The following is a 16,014-nucleotide window of genomic DNA, read 5'->3' on the forward strand; positions in this document are numbered from 1 at the left end:
AACATCTGCCCCGAGAATCCTAAATGTAAATCTCGACATTAAGCTGGTCGCCCCTTTCCTTGCCCATTTATTTAAGTGGCAATAATAAAAGGTGTCAGCAATTCAGTCGTGAGCTCTGGGACATTTCTGTGTGCTGACCTTTAAGTGTTCCATGCTGACATGTGAGCTGTTCCTACCATTTCCTATGAGATACGGCATGGCGGAGGGGTCAGGCACGCTAATGGTAAAATTACCATTTACTCTTTACCTGGCAAACCCAGTGCGTGACATTATAAATGTAGGGAACCTTTCACCTGGGGCTCCTCTGCTCCATGGGAGATTATCTAACTAGCAACAGGATCACAGTGTAGGAAGCATGCACTCTAGTTCTTTAAGAGATGCTCTCCTCACTTAATCTAGACAAGATAGGATCTGTTGTTTGTAGCATGGGCTGGGCCGGGGGTTGGAAAGAGGGCTGCTCTTGTCATCTCAGCTTCCAGACATTTTTGAAGCCTGGCTACCCTTCCATTCTTTCTCTGACGCTTCAGGTGTCTGTGGCTTTGTTTGATGGTCTTATTTCATCTGTAACTATAGCCTTCTTCCTGGTGATTCCAGGGGAGTGGTACTTCAATACTGGGAATGAGAATAGCTTATGAATTAGAGGACTCTGTGGTGATTTACAAAGACACTTCAAGTTGTAAGGAACAGTCTCCAACCCCCAGGGGCAGTGGACGTGGAAGGGCCTCAGAGAAGATGGGAATGGGCAGTTCCATAAAACTCATGACAAATGACGTGAATTCCACTTTTTAGGTCGGTGTCAACGCAGACCTATGTTACGGATCGTACCTCAAAGAGGGTAAGAAAGTTTATTTGGAGCCAGCTATGAGTGACCATAGCCCAGGAACACAGATTAAAGCTACCTCAAATTCCATGTTCCAGTGTGGGAACAGCTTCGTGAAATTTTATAGTGACAGAGCAAAGGTCACAAACCAACAGGCTTCTCAAATGCATGAGTGGAGTCACAGGGCAGGTAGGTTACAGCAAAGCAGAGGAGCCCTGGGACAGGTCTAAGAAGATATTTGATGACATTTTTAGCTTTGGGGTTGGTGGAAGCAAGGTGTCTTTTTATATATCCCAAAGGCCTTACTTCCTAGTTATAGGGTGTTAGGCCACACTCAGAAGAGGGCAGTGGCTGGTCTATGGTCAGGGGTAGCACTAGATAATATTTAATTGGGCCCTGAGCCTGCAACAGTCTAATTCTCCACATCCACTGAAGTTCTTTCTATTGTTAAGATTTATACTGGGGCTTTCTGGACTTGCCGGCATTTAAATAAAGACACAGAAGCCTGGACTTATTAATACTTACAGAAGCTTAGATCTTATAGCTTGGCAGATTAACTATCAAATTACCCTGAATAATCCTGCCCTAGGTCCTGCCACGTGGCCCATTCTTTGCCTCCCAGCCCAGTACCTATTCCTTCCATTATCACCTTGGCAAATCTTCCCACATCTCCCAGAAACCTTTTCTCTCAGCCCGGAAATCCCGCCTCCCTTTTCCTACCTCGCTATTGGTCATCAGATCTTTACTAAGCTAATTAGCAAGTGAAGAAGGTGAATGTTTACAAAATAGGAGGAAGGTGATGATACATAAGAAAAAACAATACCAAAATCCAACTAGTGTAGAATTAACAGAGACATGTCTTCACACAGTGTGCGAAGATTCATTTTATTTTTGATTATTTGCCTGTTTATGTATCTGTCTTGGGTGTATGCACTTGAAATTAGGTGCCTGCAGAGGCCAGAAGAGGACAAGTAGTTGTGAGCTTCTGGATGTGGGTGCTGAGAACCAAATTTGGGTGCTCTGCAGGAGCAGTAAGAGCTTTTAGCCTTTGCGTCACCACCTCTCCAGCTACATCACTGAAGTTCTAATTGGTTAGTCAGCCCTGAGGAAGGTTTCCTGTAAGACGGGGCTCTTTAAGAGGAACTTATGTTTATACCAGCAAGCCTGTGAGGTATACCCTCTATTTCAGTGAATCGATTGGCTGATCTTCAATGTGCCAGAGATGGTGTAACTGCCTCTAAGTAACACTTTAGCTGAATATCTGGAGAATGGACTTATTCAAGTTAAAAATGAAAATGAGAAAGTATTTTTTTATAAGATTGCTTATTGCATATTTACTTTGTAATGGTGTCAAGAGTAGAAAATGTGTGTGGGGGGGGGTTGGGGTAGTTGGGTGGTGGGGGGCATGAGAAAGAAGGAAGGAGGAAAAAAATGTAGGGTAAGGAAACATGCTTATTTCTGGCCTTTGGTAATTTTAGTGATTGGAATGGCATGGCCCTCACAGTCGCAGGTATTTGAAAACGTGGCCTATGCTTGGTGTCACTGTTTGGGGGGCTAGGGCACATTCAGGATGCCAAAGTTTTCCAGGGAAAGTGCATAACTGGGGTTGGCATTGTGAGTTTATAGCGTCACTCCACTTCTGGTTCACACTCTCTGCTTCCTGTGGGTGGATAAAGATGTGACCTTTCAGGTTACTGGTGCCCTCTACAGGTGGACTCTCCCTTGGAACTATAAGCCAAAATAAACTATTTCTTCCACGCTGCTCTCTTTGGTCATGGTGTTTCACCACAGGTTCAAAAAGCAGCTCACACAGTCATACTAAAAGCTTTCCCAGAACAGGAGACTCCGGGTCACTGCTGGAGTGAGAGAGTGCCAGTTGCAGATGTGCTGGGCCCGCCTGAGTCCTGTCTGTGCCTCCAGCCTGGAAACAGTGGGTGATTAAAAGGAGCTAGGAGTGAGGAGACCCCTGACTTCAGTGAAGGCGTCTCACATTCTGTCTGTGAATTTGGATGGTGCTCTCATGGCAAGTGTCAGCACTTACTTATAAGGGCAATTCGTTAATAATGATAAATTAGCACCCCAAGGAGTCTACCCAGTTGTTTAGGGCCTTTATTCAGCTTGAAATTTCACACCTAACAGTTATCCGACATCATAAACCTTCACTCGTGAGATCTCATTAGAGATGAGTCCCAGTAAGGAGATAAAAATTTTTGACCACTTGCAGCATATTCAAATGAAAGCTGGTGCTAATGAAATTATTCTTATGTAATTAGATATATTAAGTAATGTCCCATGTTGGTTCCATGCCATGGTTGGACTGCTAATTTTTATTCTTTCCAGGCACAGAGCTATTTCTCTCTGAAGATTTGTGCCACAAGTAGCCACAGAAGCTGCCTGAGTCTGAAAGCACTAGTGTCCTAGAAGCAGAACTCACCATGGTATCCCCCCCTTTTTTTTTTAAATGTAGCCTCCTATCTGCCCTTGCTTTGTACACTGGGGGCTTGGGACAGAGACACAAGAAAGGCCTAACCTTGAAACTCCTCAGGGCAAACCCAGCAAGTTGGCAGGGTCCACTTCAGCCTGAGTAAATCTGTATCACTTCTAGGCTCAGAAAACCTTGTTCTCTTGTCTATGTTTATTGCTAGTCAGCCCCAATCCAGGAGACCGGAATCACAACACGAGTTCTGTTTCTCCTGGGCAAAGTGTGCAGCCGCACACTCAGTCATTAACTTTCTTCTCCTTCCCTAGGTCTTGGGCCATACAGAACCAGAGTGTTTCATGTCTGGAATTACTAACGAACTTGCCTTGGTGCCCTCTGTAGCATCAGTGGAGGATGACTCAATGTGTGCAGGAATGGGAGAAGGCAGGAAGCAGAGAAGCCTTAACCTTACTGTCATATTCTTCCATTTATTTCACTTAGATAAAACACAACGAATGAAATAATTGGAGAAATCCCCCTTCAGCCCTTCCCTATTGGGGTGGAAGAAATGGACTGCCATCGACTTCACGTTTTTCTTTCTTGTTTCTTCCATGCCTTCTGTGCTGAGAACAATATCCCTCTTCTGGTTCTTGTGTGTTGGACACAGCTAAGGTCAGGTATTGTAAATCCCTCCCCACCTAGAAGCAAAAGTGCCAATTGACGTGGCCTCTGAAGGGAAGGAGGTATTCTCAGTCTTGCCCAATGTGTGTGTGTGTGTGTGTGTTTGTGTGTGTGTGTGTGTGTCTGTGTGTCTGTGTGTGTGTCTGTGTGTGTGTGTGTGTGTGTGTGCATTAGAGAGAAACAACAGTTTTGACATCTTAAGCAGCTAACATTAGCATCACCACAACATCTGGAAGAGACCTTTCAAGGTGGTTCCTTCCAATGTTGAACTTGGAACTAAACTGTAGTTGCCTCTCAGTGTCACCATAGGAGGGTGTGTGGGAGATTTCTAGGTGTGGGATTTAGCACACTGAAAAGATCAACAAACTTGAACAAGATTCCTGACTCTCGGCAACTAGACATTCCTGACCCCACCATTCCAAAGGCTAATGCATTTTGTAGATTGAGTAGTAACTGAAAAGGCAGCCTTCTTTGGGGATGTAGCTAAGTCTGTCTCAGAAACCACTTATTGATTCTTCAGGTTCAGATCAACATAAATCATGCAAAAAGACAAAGACAAGCTGCTCAGAGTCCCCATGGCAGGAGGCAGGGGAGCAGACTTCCTTTTCACAGTGGCACTCACGTTGAAACATTTCTGAAAATTAATCAATAGTCAAATAACTCAAGTGACAGATGGATCATTCCAGTACAGACCAACGTCTCTAAGATGCCATGCAATGAAAACATTGGCCAGCATAATACAGTTTATTTGACATTACTCAAACTTCTCCTGATTTCCTCACATTTAATTCATCTTTTCCCATCAGGCTCTGGAGATAGGAAGGTAAAAATAACCACAAAATTAAATTTAGGTTTCACATTACAGTATTCACCTCTCCTGTAATTTTATAGCAGAAAGTAAAGTTCTTCACTCCACATCAGTTTAAAAAAATAGCAGGTTATATCTGAGAGGATTTTTATAGACCATAAAACAGTGCATTTGAAGTGTTATTTAATTTATAACTTGATTTTTCTTTTAGTTCTTTTGTCTTTGAAAAGTTTTAAGTGAAGATTTCAGTCTTGGGAATTTTGTCTTACAGAACAGGCTCGCCTGTATAATATTTCTCTTTTACTTTTAATAGTTCTGTGTACATTGAACGGGTGTGTGGAAGCTCATACCCTGTCTTAGTTGGTGTTCTACTGCTGTTAAGAGATACCATGACCAAGGCAATGCTGACGAGCAAACATTTAATTGGGGGCTTGATTACATTTTCAGAAGCTTAGCCCATCATTATCACGGCATGGGGTGTGGTACTATACACACAGGCATGATGCTGGAGCAGTAGCTGTGGGTTTTACATCCTGATCTGTAGGCAGTAGGCAGGGAGACTGAGCCTGGCTTGGGCTTTCGAAACTTCAAAGTCCATCTTCAGCGATACACTTCCAACAAGGCCACACCTCCTAATCCTTCTAATCGTTTCAAACAGATCCACTCCCTGCTGACTGAGCATTTAAATATATGAGCCAGTGGGGACCATTTTCATTTAGACTACCACATAGTCTTTTTTTTTTTATGACATATCTTGGGAAAAGATGGGTCAGAGTTCAAATCCTGAGCATGGCTTTTACTGGCTGTGTGGTCTGAGCCGGTTTCTTTGTCTCTGAGATTCCTATTCAAGCATAAAGAGGAATCAGAGGAGAATTTGTTAGAGTGACTGTGAGGAGAAATAGAACAGCACATGAGGTCTTCTGGTGTGACTTTCCACCAGGGTGATTATCAGGAGTGCTGTCACCCTACATGGAGAGGAGCACTGTCACTATGTGGAAGGCAGCGTTGCCATCCCGTATGGAAGGGACTGCTGTCACTGTATGTGGAAGGGCCGGTTGTCACCCTAGGTTGAAAACTCTGTGACCCAGCACTTTCTGGGTCAGGGTAATTATTAGGGTGCCTTTATGCCTTTGTTGAATCTCTACAAGCCAGTAGTTCACAAAGAAATCTTAAAAAAAAATAGAAAAAAACAACGACAAAATTTGATTGATTCTTTGTGAGTTTCACATCATGAATCCAAGTCCTACTTATCTCACCCCCTTCTCATATCTACCCTCTGCCTTTGCAATCTCCCCCCTCAAAATAAAACACAGACACACTACAACAACAACAAAAATAAACACAACAAAGCATAGAAAACACCTCACTGTGGAAGCTGTAGTTTGTCACAGTATGTCTCACAGCATACCCCTCTGTCCACACATCTTCACTTGCAAATGTTCATTACAATGAGTCATTGGTCTGGTTCAAGGTCTTTGGCTTCTGCGACACCATCAATTTTGGATCCTCACTGGAACTCCTGGTTATCCTGCTGTTGCCCTGTGTCATGAAGATCCTGCAGCTTTGGATCAGCAGGACTGGCCCTTTCATGTGTCCCAACAGCTCATGTAGATTTTGGGGTGTGCTGACTCAAAGCCCTGGATCTAGACCTAGGTGGTAGCTGACCTGGTAAGCCTACTGGTTCTCCTTTATCTGCACCACCAATGTGAGCTCTCCAGCACTGCTCTGGCTAGCCCATCCAGTGCTGCCACCAGCAGGGGGCAGCATCAGCAATTTGTCTTTCTTGCCCTTGGTCTGGCTCACCTGCACCCACCCACACCACCAGAGCCAGCTCCACTGTGCTGCCTAGTTTAGGAAAGGTAGGACCCCACTCCCAAGTGTTGCAGCCTTTGAGGGGCTGGGCCAGCTCTCCCACGTTCACACCCTCAGAGCCAGCTCTCCTGACCGCGGACTACTGCAGGTGTGTTTGGGAGCGGGGGAGGGCGCACCATTCCTGTACCTCCTCCACCTCACCGCAGATGAAAGTCAGGGCCACGAGGGGCCATCTCTCCCACACTCCTTCCCTCCGGCAGGCTCACCTCTACCCCTTCCACCAGGGCCAGCTCTGCTGTGCTGTCAAGGGGAGGTACAAAGCCGCGATCCCCCTCTGGCGATCCCAGGGCCAGCCTTCACTGTGTTGCCCAGACGAGGTGCAGGGCCCACTCTCCCAAGTGCTGCCACTGGTGAGAGGTGGGACCAGTTCTCCAGAGCACTGCATGCAGTGAGGAGCAGGGTCAGTCCTGCACAGCCCCTGACATCCAGGTGGTCCCAGGTGGCTGCCCAGACCAGGACATCCCTGTGGTCCGTAGTGGCAATATGAGCCAAGAACGCTGACACTCACCCGTGCTGCTTCATGGCCGTGTACTGAGATGTGGCCCTTAGGGGTGGCAGCACAGGCCTGGACTTCCCCAGGGCCCCAAGGGTGGGGCTGGCTGCTCACAATGAGCTGCTCCTCTCCTCCCTTGAGTCTCCAGTTTCCATCTCTCTTCATAAAGCACAAACTGTTCTCCTCTTTCTCGCTCCTGTCTGTCCACCACGCATTTGCACATGGTCGTGGCTCCTGCTCTGGGGAGGCCACATGATCTCCTCTGTCCCTGCCTTGGCTGGCAGGTCTCTAGGTGTCTATAGCCCGCCCTTGTGGCATGACCGTGGGTGGGCCTCTGGGTGTCTGCTGCCCTGTGTTTACTTCCCACTCTAGGGTGGCCTGGTCCTTTTCACATCGAATTGGACTGGAGGGAGGGAAAGCTTAGCTGGGCACAGGTGAGTGCATTCATTGGAGAAGCAATAAACACACCTGGGAACAGATTTGGAGAACTGTTTCCATTTGTTGGGAGGAAGTGGGTATCTATGCCCTGTGGAGAGGTGGGCAGCGTCTCTGGGGTAGGGTTTGTGTGGCCATATACCACTGGCCAGGGCAAGGGTGTCGGAAGATGCTCCATCTGCATACTTAGGGGCTATAGGGTGGTGGTGGGTGGTTGTTGTTGGACCTTATAAGGTCAAACAAGGAATGAAGCCTGAGAACTGTCAGGGTAATAAATTCTTTCTAGGGTTGATGGTAGGGGAACCAGCTTTATGGTGCTACGTTCAGGAGGGTTGGGGGCAGGTAGCCAACCTCTTCAGTCCTCATAGTTGAGGTATCAGGATTGAAGCTCCCTTCACCCTTTCTCCGTAACCCTAGGCTGTTATGGTCCATTACGATGTCTTCCTCCCCCCGGCAATGCATTGTGTAGCAGTAGGCCAGGCTCTGCGTGTCCTCTACCTGTCTTTACCTGCCTTTACATGCACCACATGGCATGGTGGTTGGCAGGTCTATCCACATAAAAACCTTGGTCACAGAAAAGTTAAAAAAAATCTGAAAAAAGTTTTAAAAAAAATCTAAAATGATGAGCCTATGTATTGGAACAAATCTTAAATTATCTTCCATCATTAAAGAAAAAGAGACATGTTTTTGAACGGCGATGATACTCTTATGGTGTTGTAGTTTCATTTTTGTTGCCATGATAAACTAACCTGACAGAAATCAATTTAGGGATAAAAGGTTTATCAGGCTTACAATTTCAGGTTACAGTCCATTTCCGGGGGGAAATCAAAGCAGGAGTTTAAGCATCATACCTTTAGTCAAGACCAAAGAAACAATAAATCCATTAATCCTTCCTTCCTTCCTTCCTTCCTTCCTTCCTTCCTTCCTTCCTTCCTTCCTTCCTTCCTTCCTTGTTTGCTCTCTTCCAGCCAGCTTTCCCTTCTTTGACACTGTTCAGGACCCCTGTGTAGGAAATCGTGCTGCCCACAGTGGGCTGGCTCTTCCTGTATCAATTAATAATAACGACAGTTTCTCACAGACATGCCCGTAGGTCAAGCTAATGTTGATAATTTCTCATTTTGACTTTCTTCTCGTGTGACTCTAGGCTGTGTCAAGTTGACAGAACTAGCCATCACATGTGGTGTACTCTGACACTTAACATTGATTTAATGTTACATACACACTAATCCTTCATCTGCATGGCATAATTATAAGTTTTTCATATTTTCCACATTCCATGTGTCCTTAAGTGGAGAGAAGTTAGGATTCCATTATTATTATAACACTAATAAATCCTATTTGGTTAATGTTGATAATTATGATGTAGAGAAAATGTGTTTACCTTCAAATTTTCTTTGTCTATGATGCCTCTTGACTGTTAAAACAGTTGGCATTTATGAAGTGTCCCACCATTAGTACCTGGATAATGGGCTGTTGGGGTGTGTGTCTGTCCTCATAATGTCAGGCTACATTTTCAGTTTAAAAATCTCACGCAAACACAAAACATTATATCTCACACATGTTATTGGAAGCCACAAATTATGGATGAGGCTAAAATAAAAAACAAGCACAATTTTATTTTGGCGGTATCTCGAAGGCTTTCAATTGGGTTTGTGATTTTTTTTTTTCTCCTGGTAAATGTGCCGCCATTTTGACCTTTATTACTTCATGCATACCATGATGTGGCACGGTCAAGACAGGCTCTATAATTTGTGGTATAGAATTCAAAGTAAAGATTATGAGTGATTCCACAGTGGTGACAGAGGAGGATTAGAGGAACAATGGGGTCCTTCTGAGCATGGGGCTTGTACAGCTTGCTCACCCGTGAGGTCAACCCTGGGAAGTGAACTCTGTTCCCTGAGGTCATTCTGAGACCCAGACAGTATGAGGCTATCAGGACAGCAATGGCTTCTGTGGCAGGCGTGGTGCGTTGCATTTGTCACTTTTGCCAATGTTCTAAGCCACACAGCCACAGTTAACTTCGGCACAGTTAATGCTGTCATCATCGACTTGGAAGATGAGTTGGCATGGCCAGTGACCAGTGCTGAGGATTAACTCTGATTTATGCTTTGGTTTTTGTGCCAGAAGGAAACATCCTAAGGAGAAGAGGAGCTTTTGCTGGGTGGAAGAGAGGTCAGTCTGGATCACTAACAACAGAGGTGAAGGGATAACCAATGTTGTATTGTGCTGTGGTAGATGTTTTTTGGTGTGCTGCGTGCAGAGAGCCCTCAGTGCTGAGTGCCCATCTTTCTCTCTGAGAAACTGAAGTCTGGCTTTCCACACACACTGGACAAGCTGAGAGTGCAAAGGACCCTTTTCTTTGAAGTGTGTTTTGTAGCGAAGGTTCTCCAACTTTAGCATGCTCTACCTGACTGAAGGCTCCTAACCCACGTACCTCAGAGTCCTGAATCAGCAGTAGGTCTGAGGTATTCTGGTGTTTGTCTAGGAGTGAGAGACAGAATAACAGGCACCGCCACCCTGGCCCACCACTGTTAGCTCCCATGATTGGATAAGCTGAGAAGCTCCAGTCGCCTCAGCAGACAAGAGGTGACATGAAGAGCCAGTGGTGTGCTTCTGGTCTTGAGTCAGAAGACCCAAGAAGGAGGACAGTGCTGCTCCAGGCTATGGATTAGAACCAGAATCTGAGCATGAAAGAAGTGGAAGACCCGGATGTCCATGGATCTTCATTGGCAGAGAATTATTTCTTAGTCTTGGGCTCTATTCAGGTCTTCTGTGGCTAGGATTAGGACCTCCACCTTGGAGAGAGGCAAGGTAATTGCATTGTCCAGTCTATGGTGTGTATATGAAGTTCTACCCACCCACCCCCACCCCCACCAAAAAAAGAAAAAAAAAAGCTCATGCATTGAAGGCTTGATCTCAGGCAATGGATCCAGTCATTGAGAACTGTATAGACCTCGGGGTTCTTCCCTAATCAACAAAGTCAATAATGAGATATGGATGCACAGCCTGGAGGAGGATGGTCACACAGATGTTTCTTGCTGTCTGTGGGTCCCTTCCTCTGTCTCTCTCTACTTCCTGGTTGACAACAGGAAGCAGGCCCACGAGGAGGAGGAGCTGAGCTGAGTTCCAGCTGGCACAGGGGAGAATCCAAAAGGAGAAGAACATGATAAGGACTCCAGCCAGAGCCATTAAGTACCAAGCTGCTTAAAATGTCATTTCTTTCGTTGATTGTAATGGGATGTGTGAAATTCCGGCAGGCACTTGCAATTTAGATCCCATTCCCGAGGGAGTCCCACTCAGGGCCTTTTGGTAGGATTTATTCTGAACCTTTCTTCACTAATAGACTCTGGAAACTTGTTAGGTAAATACACGTCTGTACTCAAGATGAACTTCTATCACCTTTAACTCAATGAGCAGCCACTTACCAGCTCCAACACGGCCTAATGAACCCGGTGCCGCAGCAGCGGCCTGCACAGTCTAGTTCCTCATCTCCTGTGTCCCCTGTCTTCTCCCTAGTGCCTTCACAAGCTTGTTTCAAATTCTTAAAGTATTTCCCCTTACCAGTTATGTTACTTTCTGGAAAACAAGGAAGGCTGGGTGGATGGGCAGACAGCAGAATGGTTACCCAGACACCTTTTAATAAGAATGACAGGATGGTGAGGGTCCCCATGCTTGGAGTGAAAGGCGGAAATGAGGAAGGTGGAGTGGGACCTCAGAAATGGGTTCCCCTCAGGATGCATGGATGGGGATGGTATGGTGTAAAAGGAGGAAGTGCACTCAGCCTGCACTTCTGCATACCACTCCCCCTCCCCGGGGCTTGCTTTATGGAGAGCTCTGCTTCCCAAAGCGCCCACATGTCTACATTCCTCAAAAGGGGCCTGCATGGATGGAGAAAGCTGAGCCAGGACTGGGGCTTCCCTCCCAGTGACACCAAGTTTTGCAGTGCTGGGTGCGGGGAGCCCGAGATTTCGCCCCTCCTGATGAGTCTCCTGAAGCTCTTTCTAGCTGGCCTCCAGGTTGATGAGGGCAGACACACCTCCTTCCTTTGGTTTCTCTTTTTCTCACCAGAGCATGTTATTTTATAGGACCATGATATAAGAGCTTACAAAGGGATCCAAGGGAAGTGTGTACTCTTGGGTGTAACAGACCCTGTCAGCATTTCTTCTCATGCCCCCTTTTCATGCTTTAGAAAAGACGTTTGTAATCGTGGTGGATGTTAACTTTTCTTACTCGATTTTCCTGCTACATATTTCCCTGTGCTATTAACTGAGGTCTGTAACCATGACTTTAACATCTTCTGATATAGAGATGCAGTTTTTTAATCTTTTCTATTTATTCCATCTAGATGAGATATGGAATTGAGATACTACAGGATCCACTTGGAAATCTCGTTGACTCTTTTTGTCCTTTGAGATATCGGGTGGCTTCTCTCTTAGAATACTGAATCAGCCTGATGCCTTTTAGACAGGATGCTCAAAACTTCAAACAAACTCTGAGCAAAAACGCTGGCTGATTCTTTTTGGAAATGTGTGTTTCTGGATTTTAAACACAACACTTTTTTTTTTTTAAACTCTGAGATTAATGCTCCCTTGAGCACCGTTCCTGAGATTTTGTTCTAAATCCCCACCATCTGCAGGAAATCCTGCTACATACAGCCTGGCCATGATATCAGTTTACAGCTCCCCAGTGAAAGGGTCATGCAGTTGTGACCACAACAGGGAGAGACCCTATAGAGGAGAGACTTACAGCTATGCTAACATAATAAAATTATATATAATAATAATAATAATATAAAATAATTGGAGGTATGGCTCTTGTGGCCGCTATGGAATCTGTTGCCTTCTTATCTTGACTTCCTGCCCTGACTGACTGTAATGAGATATTGAATAGTGGGTCCCAGAAGATGTATGTCTCAAAGATCTCCACAATCCTGATACACACAATCTATTGGCGATCATTCAGAAGTGGTTGTTGCGGAAGCTCATTAAGATGCCATTGGGATCTCATTCCTCTGTGACAACATCTCAGGAAAAGCTCCATGATAATGTACTTCTGTACTGGTTCCCCCTCCCTTCAACTAGATCCAAGATGGACTCCTGTGAGGTCTGGTTCTGCATACAGAGTTTTGTTTGTGAGTGTGCTGACACACTCTCACTAAGGAAGCTGTGTATACTAAGCCTTCTCAGGCAATTGACTAGTTATGGTAGCACACCCCTTATGTCCAAGCCAAGTCTTTATTTAAGAGGGGGTGGGGGGAAGGAACACCAGGTTAATGTGGTGAGATAGTAAAGCAAAAGAAGACCTTTTCACACCATAACTGATGGAATAAAAAGAAAATGTAGCGCCGCCGAGATCGGGGGCGGGGAGGGGGGAAACAGCTAACTAAGCATATCGTTATGAAACATGGCTAAGCCATCGTTTCAGCTGCTTTTCTATTGCTGTGAAACCCCATGGCCAAGACAACTTCTAAAATAAAGTGTTTGGTTTGGGGCGTAGGGGGTCAGAGGGTTAGGGTTCATGATGGTGAAACAAAAGTGTGGAGATAGGACCGTTTGAGAAGCTGCATCATGATCTGCAAGTAGGAGACAGAGAAAATATCACACTTGGACTGGTACTACCCTTATGAAACCTCAAAGGTGACCCCCCAGTGACAAGGCAATGCCTTCTAATCCTTTCCCAACAGTTCCACTAACTGGCGACCAAGTATTCAAACACATGATCCCATGGGAGCCATTCTCATTCAAACACCACCGCTAAAAACATTCAGGGTAACAGCAAATGGTTTGTGTCTATGGGGTGTGTGTGTGCATGTGTGTGTGTGTGTGTGTGTGTGTGTGTTATGCGGTTCTGAGAATATATGTGTGTACACATGCATTTGAATGTCTGTGGAGACCAGAGGTGCCTTTATCACTTCTCACCTTATCTTTTGAGTCAGGGTCTCACACTGACCCTAGAGCAGTAGTTTTCAACTTGCGGGCCACAACTCCTTGGGGGGTTGAATGACCTTTTCACAGGGGTCACCTAAGACCAATGGAAAACAGATATTTACATTACAATTCATAACAGTAGCACGATTAGTTGTGAAGTAGCAATAATAATAATTTTATGGTTGGGGGTCTCCACAGCATGAGGAGCTGTATCAAAGGGTTGCAGCATTAGGGAGGTTGAGACCCATTCATCGCCCTAGGGCTTGCTGGTTTGGCTTGACTGGCTAGTTTACAAGCCTCAGTGACCCTCCTGTGTCCACCTTATCATCTCTGGGGTGACAGATGAGTAGCTGTGCACAGTTTTTGCAATGGATGTCGGGAAATCCAAACTCAGGTCCCCATGCTTGTATGGTAAGCACACCCCCTACTGAGCCATCTCCCAGATCCTTTCCACAGGGGTTTTTTTGAGATGGAGTCTTGTTATATTGCCCAGGCTGGGCTCAAATTCCCTGGTTCAAGTAAACCTCTTGCCTCAGGAGATTAGAGACTGTGCCACTGAATCCAGTTTCAAAATATTTTATTTTTTCATGATGAAGTACATTCATATGAGATTAAAAAGGAACCAGATTGTGTCTGTATGAGGATTAAACCCTAAAAATGGTCCATAAGTTTATTTTAGCATTTTTAAGTTATTATCATTGGTTACAATTTATTCAATTTGTATCCCGGCTGTGGGCCCCTCCATCATCATCTCCCAGTCCCACCCTCCCTCCCTCTTCTCCCCCTGTGCCCCTTCCCAAGTCCACTGAAAGGGGTGGTTCTCCTCCCCTTCCATTTGACCCTAGCCTATCAGGTCTCATCAGGACTGGCTGCATTGTCTTCCTCTGTGGCCTGGTTAGGCTGCCCTCCCCCAAGGGGGAGGTTATCAAAGAGCCTGTCACTGAGTTCATGTCAGAGAAAGCCCCTGCTCTGCTTACTAGGGAACCCACTTGGAGACTGAGTCTATGGGCTACATCTGTGCAGGGGTTTTAGGTCCTCTCCATTATTTTCTAATTTTTAAAGCATGATGCTTTTTTTATTAATATGAAGAATACTTCTTCCATGATACTAAAAAAAAATAGGAAGGATACAAATTCTAGCTTGTCTAAAATATGTACTACGAACGAACACTTTAAGACGATGAGTTAGAGATGGTTGTCTCCAGTACTGACATCATTGATCTTTAAAACTATTTTGAAAATTCTCTTTCCCATATTTTCCAAACATATTACCTTTGGAATCAGGAAAATGTAAGCTTGCTTTTTTCATGAACATTTTTAGGATTTGAAAAGAAAGAGAAAAATACGTAAAGGGTTGAATGGGAAGAGGGAAAGAGGGAGAGGAGTGTCTGGAGTGTGTGTGTGTGTGAAGGCAATAGGAAGACACACATTTTTGTTTAAATCCCTGGGTTGTATTATTTTAAGACTTCGTGTTCAAACTGGCTTCTGATTGTAAGGAGTATAGCATCCACTCCTGTAGACTATGAAGACTGCCCATACACAGTTCCCTGGCAGTCTTTAGAATGAGGTAGGGGAGACAATGGCTTCTTTTTAACTGTTGTGCTGAAAACAGCCGTGAGTAATTTGCATATTGATAAATGAGTCACTAGATAGCAAAGCTCTGGTATTTTAGAAAAAAATAATTTTTTTTTTCTCTCTCTGCCTCTCACTTGTCTGGCGTCCTCTTAAATCAGTCAAGGGATATGAAGCCCAGTCCCTGTGGACCAGGCTATCCCTTTGTCCCTGAGGCAAGTCCAGCACTATCCTGGATTAGGCCAATGAATATGTACGGAGCAGGGCAAGGGAATGGCTCCCCAATCTACAACGACTGAATTACAATCTGAAAATGGAATGAGTTAGATAGTTATTATCAGTGTAATTATTCATAAATGTGCCTAATTATTCATAATTATTCAGAAGCATATTACTTCCCTGATTGCCGAGAGTGATCCTTGAGCTCAATTACAATTGGGTTCTGGTCACAGGACTCTATTTCCTTTTCCAGCTCAGTGAGCCCGGATCTTCTCGGCATAGCTTTAGGAACCCTTGGTGTCGTCTGGCCCTTTAAATACACATACCAAATCTGCTGTCTGAACCCCCATGGCTTCAGAGCCCCCATAGTCTTTTCCCCCCTTTCCAGTCCCACACTCCTCTTATTTGGGTTCAGCCTGTTCCTTTGAGGGCGCACAGTGAAGCTGTTGTTTAATTAGGACTCTTGTTGTCATTCCTGTGTTTGATATCTTAATAACACTGGAGATCGCACGTAGGAAAACAGGCCAACAAGAAAGGACCCTCACGCTCGGGGAAGCAGAAGCCCCCGAGGCCTGGCCATCCCTCTAGATCAGCTGTTGGAGCTTTGTGTGACTCAGACATCAGCTACCCTGGCAGGTGGGGGGAGGCAGCCTTACTCGATTTAACAAGCTGCAGTGTTTAGCCTGTAAGGAGAGCTACCCAGGGCCGTTTCGGAACAGCACGGCTTCGGAAAACATTTCCCGTTCTGTCTGAAGTTCCCCGTGTGCTC

Source organism: Meriones unguiculatus, chromosome 19, assembly GCF_030254825.1.
Source record: "Meriones unguiculatus strain TT.TT164.6M chromosome 19, Bangor_MerUng_6.1, whole genome shotgun sequence".
In the NCBI taxonomy this organism is placed as follows: Eukaryota; Metazoa; Chordata; class Mammalia; order Rodentia; family Muridae; genus Meriones; species Meriones unguiculatus.